The sequence below is a fragment of the Chiloscyllium punctatum genome, chromosome 5 (genome assembly GCF_047496795.1).
Source record: "Chiloscyllium punctatum isolate Juve2018m chromosome 5, sChiPun1.3, whole genome shotgun sequence".
NCBI classification, from domain to species: domain Eukaryota; kingdom Metazoa; phylum Chordata; class Chondrichthyes; order Orectolobiformes; family Hemiscylliidae; genus Chiloscyllium; species Chiloscyllium punctatum.
The window spans coordinates 42,699,671-42,712,724 of NC_092743.1; the positions used below are offsets into that span (position 1 = coordinate 42,699,671).

General features: G+C 54.7%; 4 non-coding genes across 4 annotated transcripts; 2 read left to right on the forward strand and 2 right to left on the reverse strand.

Moving 5' to 3' along the window:
• Window positions 1-6,822: 6,822 nt before the first annotated feature.
• On the forward strand, window positions 6,823-6,895 carry trnam-cau (transfer RNA methionine (anticodon CAU)). The gene has a single exon. It is a non-coding gene; the product is annotated as a tRNA-Met (tRNA).
• Window positions 6,896-7,176: 281 nt separating this feature from the next.
• On the reverse strand, window positions 7,177-7,249 carry trnaa-cgc (transfer RNA alanine (anticodon CGC)). The gene has a single exon. It is a non-coding gene; the product is annotated as a tRNA-Ala (tRNA).
• Window positions 7,250-10,963: 3,714 nt separating this feature from the next.
• Window positions 10,964-11,036, forward strand: trnam-cau (transfer RNA methionine (anticodon CAU)). The gene has a single exon. It is a non-coding gene; the product is annotated as a tRNA-Met (tRNA).
• A 281-nt stretch (window positions 11,037-11,317) lies between these two features.
• On the reverse strand, window positions 11,318-11,390 carry trnaa-cgc (transfer RNA alanine (anticodon CGC)). Its single transcript has one exon. It is a non-coding gene; the product is annotated as a tRNA-Ala (tRNA).
• Window positions 11,391-13,054: the final 1,664 nt, after the last annotated feature.

Sequence of the window (13,054 nt, forward strand, 5' to 3'; positions counted from 1 at the left end):
TCCAGAGGGACCGGTGGATCGGACGGTGTTTGTGAAGAAAGTTCTGCTGGAGTGTTGCGGCCTTGCAGCCGCAGACGTGTACTGCCTGCAGGATTTCCCTGGGGCAGGCTACTTCGATGTGACCTTCAGAAGCGTGAAGCAGTGCGAACAGCTCCTGAAGGTCTTCAAGGAGAAGGAAGGGGAGCCGCTGTTCTCCATCTTGTCGGCGACGCCATTGTGTGTGCTTCCTGCACAGAGGAACCGGGTTGTTACAATCCATATGTACAACCCCTACGTTCCAGCGGCTGATGTCCTGACCTTCCTGGGAAGGTACGTCCAAGTCGAGGGAGAAGCCACCGATGTGATCGACCCCTTTGGGATCTGGACCAGTAAGAGGCAGGTCAAGGTAACTCTGAGGGCCGATGACAGTGGGAACATCCTCCACCCACCCTCGAGCTTCGCAATCGGAGGGAGCAGAGGCTACCTGACATATGCAGGGCAGCCGAAAGTGTGCCGAACCTGCGGGAAGTCGGGACACGTGGCGGTGGATTGCAAAGTGACCATCTGCAGGAACTGCAAACAGGAGGGTCACTTGACAAAGGACTGTCGGGAGGAAAAGAGCTGCAACCTGTGCGGGGAGGCGGGCCACATGTACAAGGCCTGCCCAAGACGAGGAGCCGCCACCTACGCACAGATGGCCGGAGGTGGCAACACGAGCCGCGGACCGACAAAGTCCAACGAGGTACCGCGAATCAGCAAAGGAACGGTGCCTGGAGGCACCCAGAAGGAAGGGAAGGTTGTAGAGGAGCAGGCGGCAGACAGCGGGGAGATGGAGCAGCCGACCCAAGCTCCTACAAGACAGACGGAGGAAATGGAAGAGGAGGGATCAAAGGAGGCAGAGCAGTGGATTATCGTTAAAAACAGGAAAAGGAAACCTCTCGAGGGCCCCAAAGCCACCAAGCGAAGGGGGAAGAGACACCTCCAAGAGGAGGATACAGGCAGCTCCTCCGAGGGTGAGGACGGGCGCAAGAAGGGTCGCCTCCGGAGGAAGAGGCAGAGCGCCGTGGGGAGAAAGGAGGGCAACACCGCCCAAGAAGGAAAAGACGATCCCTCTGAGGGGATGGGTGAAGGCCTCCCCCGACCCGGTGAGAACCAAGGGGTACCCACCGGCCCACAGCTCCAGGGAACTGGGAGCAGCGTCCCAGTGACAGCCCTGATGTCAGATGGAGAACGGGGCGATGCGGACCCTGGGTCTGACACGATGACACCAGAGCGGGGAAATGACTCCAGCGTGGAGCCGGACAACTACCTCAGCCCTGGGAAGGTACAGCAGTTTGCTGTCACCACAGGGATGCACGCAGCCACCCCACTGGAGCAAGACCAGAAAAAAATGGACACTGGTAACCCCGCAAACTGTTAAAATGGGGTTTAAAATTGCCAGCATAAATGTGCGTAGCATTAAAGCGGCTACGCGATGTGTTTCAACGCTGGCCTTCCTGGCCAACGTCAAAGCCGATGTCCTGTTTCTGCAGGAGTGCGGGATACCGCACCTCAGCAGTTACAGGAGATGGTCGAGCTTGTGGGCCCACGGGCCGTCAGTGTGGTCGGGGGGCAACGATAGCCGCGCCTCCGGCCTGGGTATCCTGTTGCGGGGAGGCAACTTCACCATCTCCGAGGTTAAGGAGGTGGTGGGCGGGCGCCTTCTCGTCGTGGACGTCAAATACAGAAACGCTCCCGTGAGACTAATCAACGTGTACGCCCCAGTGGGTAAGAGTGAACGGTTGGCCGTCCTGCAACAGCTTCCACTGCTGCTGGCTACGTCCAGGCCGGTCATTCTGGCCGGAGACTTCAACTGCATCATTGATGCTGATGGACGATCCGGCGGGGGGGACAGTAAACCGGACGCTACGTCCAGGGCCCTGATGGAAACGGTCAAAGACGCCAAGCTGCACGACGTCTTCAGCGCCCCTGCAGACGGAGCGCAGCGTAGATACACCTGGTCACGGGCAGACGGGTCTATCCGCTCAAGGATAGATTACCTGTTTGTGTCCCGAACGCTCTCGGTCAGATCCACCGACGTCAAGCCGGTGTTCTTCTCTGACCACTGCCTCCTGCTGGCCGACTGTCACCTACAGGACGAACAGCGGGCGGGCAAGGGAACGTGGAAACTGAACACTAAGCTGTTGACCCCGGGAAACATCGAAGAGCTCAAGAGGGATTACGCAGGTTGGAGAACCGTGAAGCCCCTCTTTGAGTCTCCAGCGGACTGGTGGGAAACGGTAAAAGGGAACATCAAGAGGTTCTTTATCCTCAAAGGTGTCCAGGAGGCGAGAGAGAGGCGGGGAAAACTGTCCCAGCTCCAGGAAAGTATGCAGAACCTGCTCCTGCTGCAGACGATGGGGGTGGATGTCACGGAGGACCTCAAGGAGGTGAAGGGCCAGCAAGCCTCGCTCTTTGCCTCGGAGGCCTCCAGGATAATCTTCCGGTCCAGGGTCCGCTCGGTGGAGCAGGACGAGACGTGCTCACGTTTCTTCTTCCAGAAGGTGCACAAAGAGAGCTCCGTGCTCAGCAGCCTGAAGAAAGAAGATGGCTCGGTAACGTCATCTCAGGCTGACGTCATGAGGATCAGCAAATCCTTCTACGCCAGCCTGTATGACTCGAAGCCGACCGACAGCGCGGCCTCCCAGTCGTTCCTGTCCTCTATCACGGAGGTCCTAGATGACGGAACACGAGAGAGGCTGGACCAGCCGCTATCTCTGGATGAACTGACCAAGGCCCTCGAGTCCTTCGAAAAGAATAAAACTCCCGGAAGCGACGGCTTACCGGTCGAGGTTTATTCCGCTCTTTGGGACTTGATCGGCCAGGACCTGCTGGAGGTGTATGTCAGTATGCTCCGGGCAGGTACCATGAGTGAATCCATGAGGAAAGGCATCATCACCCTCGTCTACAAGCGGAAGGGGGAGAGGGAGGAAATTAGAAATTGGAGACCGATCTCACTGTTAAATGCAGACTATAAAATCCTGTCAAAGGTCATCGCCAACCGGGTCAGGTCTGCTCTGGGATCGGTGATCCACCCGGACCAAACCTGTGCTGTACCGGGCAGGAAGATCTCTGAGAGTCTCGCACTCCTCAGGGATACGATCGCCTACGTGCAGGACAGGGGGGTGGACACCTGCCTCATCAGCCTGGACCAGGAGAAAGCCTTTGACAGGATATCGCATACATATATGAGGGATGTCCTCTCCAAAATGGGCTTTGGGGAGGGAATCGGAAATTGGATCAGACTGCTCTACACCAACATTGTCAGTGCAGTCTCAATCAATGGGTGGGAATCAGATAGCTTCCCTGTAAGATCTGGAGTCAGGCAGGGATGCCCCCTCTCACCCGCCTTGTTTGTGTGTTGCATAGAGCCATTTGCCGAATCCATCAGGAAGGATGCGAGCCTGAGGGGGGTGACTATTCCTGGCAGCGGGGGCCTGCAGGTTAAGGCCTCCCTGTACATGGATGACGTCGCTGTTTTCTGCTCGGATCCGCTGTCCGTGCACAGACTCGTGTGCATCTGCGACCAGTTCGAACGGGCCTCGGGGGCCAAGGTAAACCGAGGCAAGAGCGAGGCCATGCTCTTCGGGAACTGGGCCGACCAATCCTCTATCCCCTTCACCGTCAGGACTGACCACCTGAAGGTGCTGGGTATTTGGTTCGGGGGGGCTGGGGCGTGCGCCAAGACCTGGGAGGAGCGGATCAGGAAGATGAGACAGAAACTAGGCAGATGGGGGCAACGGTCGCTCTCCATCGCGGGAAAAAACCTGGTCATCAGGTGTGAGGTACTCTCAGTATTGCTATATGTGGCACAGGTCTGGCCTATCCCCAGGACCTGTGCCGCCGCAGTCACCCGGGCCATCTTCCAATTCATTTGGAGATCAAAGATGGACCGGGTCCGAAGAGACTCTATGTACAAAGACCGGTGCAATGGGGGAAAAAACACGCCCAATGCCACCCTCACCCTGATGGCCACCTTTGTGTGTGGCTGCATCAAGCTGTGCGTGGATCCCCGGTACGCAAACACCAAGTGTCACTACGTACTGAGGTTCTACCTGTCCCCGGTGTTGCGAAGGATGGGCCTGGCCTCGCTGCCGCGGAACGCTCCGAGTAGTTGGACCGTTCCGTATCACCTGTCCTTCGTGGAGAAATTTATGAGGAAAAACACCTTTGACCACAAGTCCATCAGGAAGTGGTCAGCACGTAGCGTCCTTGAGACCCTTCGGGAAAAGGAGAGGGCGGATCCTGTCGAGCGGTTCCCTGAGCAGACTGTCAAAGCCATTTGGCAGAATGCCTCATCGCCAGAACTTTCCAACAAGCACCAAGACGTGGCTTGGCTGGTGGTGAGAAGGGCTCTGCCTGTGAGATCCTTTATGCACGCCCGGACTCTCTGCCGCACCGCACGCTGCCCTCGAAGTGGCTGCGGGGGGGACGAGACTGTCACACACCTCCTTCTGGAATGTGCCTATGCAGAGGAAGTCTGGAGAGGAATGCAGTGGTGCTTGTCGAGGTTCGTCCCGAGCAGCGCCGTGACGCGGGACTCCGTGCTCTACGGCCTGTTCCCCGGGACTCACACCGAGACGAACATTAACTGCGCCTGGAGGATCATCAACTCGGTGAAGGACGCTCTCTGGGCGGTCCGAAACCTGTTGATCTTCCAGCTGAAGGAGTTGACCCCGACCGAGTGTTGCAGACTGGCACATTCCAAGGTCCAAGACTACGTGTTGAGGGACGCGCTGAAGCTTGGGGCAGCTGCCGCCAAGGCGCGGTGGGGAAAGACCACTGTGTAAGATCGGCCTGCCGAAAGAAGAACAGGGGGCCCATACAGACGTTTTTTTGGGCTCTGCTGATGCCTCAGCCAAATATATGTATATATACAAGATTGAAAAAATGCACAGGATTGTAAAGGACAAGAATAAAGTCGAATCTGTGTTTGTAAATATGGACATATGTATGGCATGATCCAATGTACAGACCATCAAATCATTTATGAATAAAGTATATTTTTGAAATAAAAAAAAAAAAAAAGTTCCTCCAGAGGGCTCCCTGCTGCTCGTGGTTTGCAACTGCAGACGTCACAGCACACCAACAGGCAGACTTCTCTGAAGAAGAAGAAGAAGAAGAAGGTGTATTTTGGAGAAAGAGAACACTTGGGGCTGTTACCAGACGAAAAAAGAGGGCTTCTCCTTCATCCTCGTGAGCTGCAGCCCTGCGGTCAGGTTCCGCAAAGTGCTGCTTTCAGATACACGCCAAGCAGGCCGAGATGCAAAGAGCAACCGCCACTCGTCTGAAGCAGCACCCGCGAGCCCTGTCTGACCGGTAGGGCCTTTCCTAAGTGCTGACCTGCTCGGATGCGTTGCTGTTCAACTTGTGCAACTGTGGAAGTGGCACACCCCGTGCAGGCCAGATTTCATGAAGAGGAAACGAAGAGAAGTCCACAGGCAGTTTTCCGACAGGAATGGAAGACTCCTTCGTCCGGACGTTGACATAGTAAGTTGTCATCGAGCAGTTTAGAGCGCCGCTTCGCGGGAAAACTTTGCTTGAAAGGAGTCATAGAGTCATAGAGATGTACGTCACGGAAAGAGACCCTTCGGTCGGACCTTTCCGACCAGATATCCCATCCCAATCTAGTCGTACCTGCCGGCACCCGGGCCATATCCCTCCAAACCCTTCCTATTCATATAGCCACCCAGATGCCTTTTAAATATTGCAATTGTACTCGCCTCCGCCACTTCCTCTGGCAGCTCATTCCATACACGTACCACCCTCTGTGTGAAAAAGGTGCCCCTTAGTTCTCTTTCATATCTTTTCCCTCTCACCCTAAACCTCTGCCCTCTAGTGCTGGTCTCCCGCACCCCAGGGAAAAGACTTTCTCTCTTTATCCGATCTATACGCCTCATGATTTTATATCACCCATACAAATATCTCAGCAAGGGGCCCAGCAATCACTTCCTTAGCTTCCCCCAGACCTGATCAGGTCCTGGGCATTGATCCACTTGTACGCGCTTCAAGGCATCCAGCATTCCTCCTCTGCAATGTGGACAATTTTCAAGATGTCACCATCCATTTCCCTATATTCTATACTTCTCCCTACATTCTATCCTTTTCCACAGTAAACACTGATGCAAAATACTCGTTTAGTATCGGCCCAGCCTCTCCTGCGGCTCGGCACAAAGGCCGCTGTGCTGATCCTCGAGGGGCCCTATTCTCTCCCTAGTCACCCTTTTGTCCTTATAATGTATTTGCAAAATCCCTTTGGATTTTCCTTAACTCTATCTGCCAAAACTATCTCAGGTCCCCTTTTTACCCTCCTGATTTCCCTACTGTCTTTACACTCTTGTACGGATTCTCTCGATCTATCCTGTCTATACCTGACATGTGCTTCCTTCTTTTCCTGAAGCAAACCCTCATTTTCTTAGGCTCTTTGGTAAACGGAAGCACCTCCCTTCTTGCCTGCATGGAGTGCTGAGCAAAGGATCTCAGTGCGCTGTGACGTGGCTCTCCAGCAGCGGAGCCATCGAGACAAAGAAGTGAAAGGCTTTGCCGAATGTTGCCTGCCAAGCGCAAGACATACCGGGCTTTGCCGAGCTCCTGACGCCACGGCTCTGCGGTACCGCGAGTGGGCCGTGTCTCTGCACGGGCCAGAGCCCAGCATGTAACGGGCGAGGTGCGTGATTGTGGATTGAAAGCCGATATCCTGGCCTCACTGGAGCTGCAGCTTTCTGACGAGGGTTGCTCTGTGGCTCGCGGCACCTTGAAAACCGGCCTATTTGGGCACGCGGTATGAGCCTCGGCTGTCGGCTGGCCTTCTTAGCGCAGTAGGCAGCGCGTCAGTCTCATAATCTGAAGGTCCTGAGTTCAATCTTCAGAGAAGGCAAGACTGTGGCCTTTGTCACCGGACGTGTTTTCTTTCTCTCCGCGGGCAATAATAATTGCTTTGGACGGCTTCACGCCTGATTTGAACTGACCACACCCGAGCAAACGCGTCGCTGGAAGGTTTAACATCTGGGCGACACGTGCTCAACTTTTTTTTCTGCACAGCATTTTGTAAACTCACCATCGTGCTATCTGTGCAGCAGCAAAGACTGGAGCCACACGCAGGGTTCACGCGAGGGTCACACTGCTTGCGTCTCAAGCGTGTCCCCAGGAAAAGCACTGTGGAGAATGTGGGCATCGATCCCACTACCTCTCGCATGCGAAGCGAGCGCTCTACCATTTGAGCTAATTCCCCTACGACGTGCACTTGCTTAGCCCCCATGGTGCTTCGGAACGATGAGCTGAGAGCAGCAGGTGATTTCCTCTCGAGATTGCACGCTGTATTCAACCGAACAACGCGACGCGACTATCGACACATCCGAGCAGCAGCAGCAGCAGCACGTGCGCGAAGTCTTCTGGAAAACACGGTGCCGCCGAAAGAATCGCCAGCGAGACGCTCTGAGATTCCAGAATCCAAACGAACCGATCGGCGCCAGCAGTCACAACAAGTGTGAGGTAGCACTCGAGAGCGCTGTCTGACTGATTGGAGACTTGCGACACGTTCAAGTGAGTGCTGACTGACTGCGTGGATGTTGTGTTAAGGCCTCCCTGTACATGGATGACGTCGCTGTTTTCTGCTCGGATCCGCTGTCCGTGCACAGACTCGTGTGCATCTGCGACCAGTTCGAACGGGCCTCGGGGGCCAAGGTAAACCGAGGCAAGAGCGAGGCCATGCTCTTCGGGAACTGGGCCGACCAATCCTCTATCCCCTTCACCGTCAGGACTGACCACCTGAAGGTGCTGGGTATTTGGTTCGGGGGGGCTGGGGCGTGCGCCAAGACCTGGGAGGAGCGGATCAGGAAGATGAGACAGAAACTAGGCAGATGGGGGCAACGGTCGCTCTCCATCGCGGGAAAAAACCTGGTCATCAGGTGTGAGGTCCTCTCAGTATTGCTATATGTGGCACAGGTCTGGCCTATCCCCAGGACCTGTGCCGCCGCAGTCACCCGGGCCATCTTCCAATTCATTTGGAGATCAAAGATGGACCGGGTCCGAAGAGACTCAATGTACAAAGACCGGTGCAATGGGGGAAAAAACACGCCCAATGCCACCCTCACCCTGATGGCCACCTTTGTGTGTGGCTGCATCAAGCTGTGCGTGGATCCCCGGTACGCAAACACCAAGTGTCACTACGTACTGAGGTTCTACCTGTCCCCGGTGTTGCGAAGGATGGGCCTGGCCTCGCTGCCGCGGAACGCTCCGAGTAGTTGGACCGTTCCGTATCACCTGTCCTTCGTGGAGATATTTATGAGGAAAAACACCTTTGACCACAAGTCCATCAGGAAGTGGTCAGCACGTAGCGTCCTTGAGACCCTTCGGGAAAAGGAGAGGGCGGATCCTGTCGAGCGGTTCCCTGAGCAGACTGTCAAAGCCATTTGGCAGAATGCCTCATCGCCAGAACTTTCCAACAAGCACCAAGACGTGGCTTGGCTGGTGGTGAGAAGGGCTCTGCCTGTGAGATCCTTTATGCACGCCCGGACTCTCTGCCGCACCGCACGCTGCCCTCGAAGTGGCTGCGGGGGGGACGAGACTGTCACACACCTCCTTCTGGAATGTGCCTATGCAGAGGAAGTCTGGAGAGGAATGCAGTGGTGCTTGTCGAGGTTCGTCCCGAGCAGCGCCGTGACGCGGGACTCCGTGCTCTACGGCCTGTTCCCCGGGACTCACACCGAGACGAACATTAACTGCGCCTGGAGGATCATCAACTCGGTGAAGGACGCTCTCTGGGCGGTCCGAAACCTGTTGATCTTCCAGCTGAAGGAGTTGACCCCGACCGAGTGTTGCAGACTGGCACATTCCAAGGTCCAAGACTACGTGTTGAGGGACGCGCTGAAGCTTGGGGCAGCTGCCGCCAAGGCGCGGTGGGGAAAGACCACTGTGTAAGATCGGCCTGCCGAAAGAAGAACAGGGGGCCCATACAGACGTTTTTTTGGGCTCTGCTGATGCCTCAGCCAAATATATGTATATATACAAGATTGAAAAAATGCACAGGATTGTAAAGGACAAGAATAAAGTCGAATCTGTGTTGGTAAATATGGACATATGTATGGCATGATCCAATGTACAGACCATCAAATCATTTATGAATAAAGTATATTTTTGAAATAAAAAAAAAGTTGTGTTCCTCCAGAGGGCTCCCTGCTGCTCGTGGTTTGCAACTGCAGACGTCACAGCACACCAACAGGCAGACTTCTCTGAAGAAGAAGAAGAAGAAGAAGAAGAAGAAGAAGGTGTATTTTGGAGAAAGAGAACACTTGGGGCTGTTACCAGACGAAAAAAGAGGGCTTCTCCTTCATCCTCGTGAGCTGCAGCCCTGCGGTCAGGTTCCGCAAAGTGCTGCTTTCAGATACACGCCAAGCAGGCCGAGATGCAAAGAGCAACCGCCACTCGTCTGAAGCAGCACCCGCGAGCCCTGTCTGACCGGTAGGGCCTTTCCTAAGTGCTGACCTGCTCGGATGCGTTGCTGTTCAACTTGTGCAACTGTGGAAGTGGCACACCCCGTGCAGGCCAGATTTCATGAAGAGGAAACGAAGAGAAGTCCACAGGCAGTTTTCCGACAGGAATGGAAGACTCCTTCGTCCGGACGTTGACATAGTAAGTTGTCATCGAGCAGTTTAGAGCGCCGCTTCGCGGGAAAACTTTGCTTGAAAGGAGTCATAGAGTCATAGAGATGTACGTCACGGAAAGAGACCCTTCGGTCGGACCTTTCCGACCAGATATCCCATCCCAATCTAGTCGTACCTGCCGGCACCCGGGCCATATCCCTCCAAACCCTTCCTATTCATATAGCCACCCAGATGCCTTTTAAATATTGCAATTGTACTCGCCTCCGCCACTTCCTCTGGCAGCTCATTCCATACACGTACCACCCTCTGTGTGAAAAAGGTGCCCCTTAGTTCTCTTTCATATCTTTTCCCTCTCACCCTAAACCTCTGCCCCTCTAGTGCTGGTCTCCCGCACCCCAGGGAAAAGACTTTCTCTATTTATCCGATCTATACGCCTCATGATTTTATATCAACCATACAAATATCTCAGCAAGGGGCCCAGCAATCACTTCCTTAGCTTCCCCCAGACCTGATCAGGTCCTGGGCATTGATCCACTTGTACGCGCTTCAAGGCATCCAGCATTCCTCCTCTGCAATGTGGACAATTTTCAAGATGTCACCATCCATTTCCCTATATTCTATACTTCTCCCTACATTCTATCCTTTTCCACAGTAAACACTGATGCAAAATACTCGTTTAGTATCGGCCCAGCCTCTCCTGCGGCTCGGCACAAAGGCCGCTGTGCTGATCCTCGAGGGGCCCTATTCTCTCCCTAGTCACCCTTTTGTCCTTATAATGTATTTGCAAAATCCCTTTGGATTTTCCTTAACTCTATCTGCCAAAACTATCTCAGGTCCCCTTTTTACCCTCCTGATTTCCCTACTGTCTTTACACTCTTGTACGGATTCACTCGATCTATCCTGTCTATACCTGACATGTGCTTCCTTCTTTTCCTGAAGCAAACCCTCATTTTCTTAGGCTCTTTGGTAAACGGAAGCACCTCCCTTCTTGCCTGCATGGAGTGCTGAGCAAAGGATCTTAGTGCGCTGTGACGTGGCTCTCCAGCAGCGGAGCCATCGAGACAAAGAAGTGAAAGGCTTTGCCGAATGTTGCCTGCCAAGCGCAAGACATACCGGGCTTTGCCGAGCTCCTGACGCCACGGCTCTGCGGTACCGCGAGTGGGCCGTGTCTCTGCACGGGCCAGAGCCCAGCATGTAACGGGCGAGGTGCGTGATTGTGGATTGAAAGCCGATATCCTGGCCTCACTGGAGCTGCAGCTTTCTGACGAGGGTTGCTCTGTGGCTCGCGGCACCTTGAAAACCGGCCTATTTGGGCACGCGGTATGAGCTGCGGCTGTCGGCTGGCCTTCTTAGCGCAGTAGGCAGCGCGTCAGTCTCATAATCTGAAGATCCTGAGTTCAATCCTCAGAGAAGGCAAGACTGTGGCCTTTGTCACCGGACGTGTTTTCTTTCTCTCCGCGGGCAATAATAATTGCTTTGGACGGCTTCACGCCTGATTTGAACTGACCACACCAGAGCAAACGCGTTGCTGGAAGGTTTAACATCTGGGCGACACGTGCTCAACTTTTTTTTCTGCACAGCATTTTGTAAACTCACCATCGTGCTATCTGTGCAGCAGCAAAGACTGGAGCCACACGCAGGGTTCACGCGAGGGTCACACTGCTTGCGTCTCAAGCGTGTCCCCAGGAAAAGCACTGTGGAGAATGTGGGCATCGATCCCACTATCTCTCGCATGCGAAGCGAGCGCTCTACCATTTGAGCTAATTCCCCTACGACGTGCACTTGCTTAGCCCCCATGGTGCTTCGGAACGATGAGCTGAGAGCAGCAGGTGATTTCCTCTCGAGATTGCACGCTGTATTCAACCGAACAACGCGACGCGACTATCGACACATCCGAGCAGCAGCAGCAGCAGCACGTGCGCGAAGTCTTCTGGAAAACACGGTGCCGCCGAAAGAATCGCCAGCGAGACGCTCTGAGATTCCAGAATCCAAACGAACCGATCGGCGCCAGCAGTCACAACAAGTGTGAGGTAGCACTCGAGAGCGCTGTCTGACTGATTGGAGACTTGCGACACGTTCAAGTGAGTGCTGACTGACTGCGTGGATGTTGTGTTCCTCCAGAGGAACATTGATGCTGATGGACGATCCGGCGGGGGGGACAGTAAACCGGACGCTACGTCCAGGGCCCTGATGGAAACGGTCAAAGACGCCAAGCTGCACGACGTCTTCAGCGCCCCTGCAGATGGAGCGCAGCGTAGATACACCTGGTCACGGGCAGACGGGTCTATCCGCTCAAGGATAGATTACCTGTTTGTGTCCCGAACGCTCTCGGTCAGATCCACCGACGTCAAGCCGGTGTTCTTCTCTGACCACTGCCTCCTGCTGGCCGACTGTCACCTACAGGACGAACAGCGGGCGGGCAAGGGAACGTGGAAACTGAACACTAAGCTGTTGACCCCGGGAAACATCGAAGAGCTCAAGAGGGATTACGCAGGTTGGAGAACCGTGAAGCCCCTCTTTGAGTCTCCAGCGGACTGGTGGGAAACGGTAAAAGGGAACATCAAGAGGTTCTTTATCCTCAAAGGTGTCCAGGAGGCGAGAGAGAGGCGGGGAAAACTGTCCCAGCTCCAGGAAAGTATGCAGAACCTGCTCCTGCTGCAGACGATGGGGGTGGATGTCACGGAGGACCTCAAGGAGGTGAAGGGCCAGCAAGCCTCGCTCTTTGCCTCGGAGGCCTCCAGGATAATCTTCCGGTCCAGGGTCCGCTCGGTGGAGCAGGACGAGACGTGCTCACGTTTCTTCTTCCAGAAGGTGCACAAAGAGAGCTCCGTGCTCAGCAGCCTGAAGAAAGAAGATGGCTCGGTAACGTCATCTCAGGCTGACGTCATGAGGATCAGCAAATCCTTCTACGCCAGCCTGTATGACTCGAAGCCGACCGACAGCGCGGCCTCCCAGTCGTTCCTGTCCTCTATCACGGAGGTCCTAGATGACGGAACATGAGAGAGGCTGGACCAGCCGCTATCTCTGGATGAACTGACCAAGGCCCTCGAGTCCTTCGAAAAGAATAAAACTCCCGGAAGCGACGGCTTACCGGTCGAGGTTTATTCCGCTCTTTGGGACTTGATCGGCCAGGACCTGCTGGAGGTGTATGTCAGTATGCTTCGGGCAGGTACCATGAGTGAATCCATGAGGAAAGGCATCATCACCCTCGTCTACAAGCGGAAGGGGGAGAGGGAGGAAATTAGAAATTGGAGACCGATCTCACTGTTAAATGCAGACTACAAAATCCTGTCAAAGGTCATCGCCAACCGGGTCAGGTCTGCTCTGGGATCGGTGATCCACCCGGACCAAACCTGTGCTGTACCGGGCAGGAAGATCTCTGAGAGTCTCGCACTCCTCAGGGATACGATCGCCTACGTGCAGGACAGGGGGGT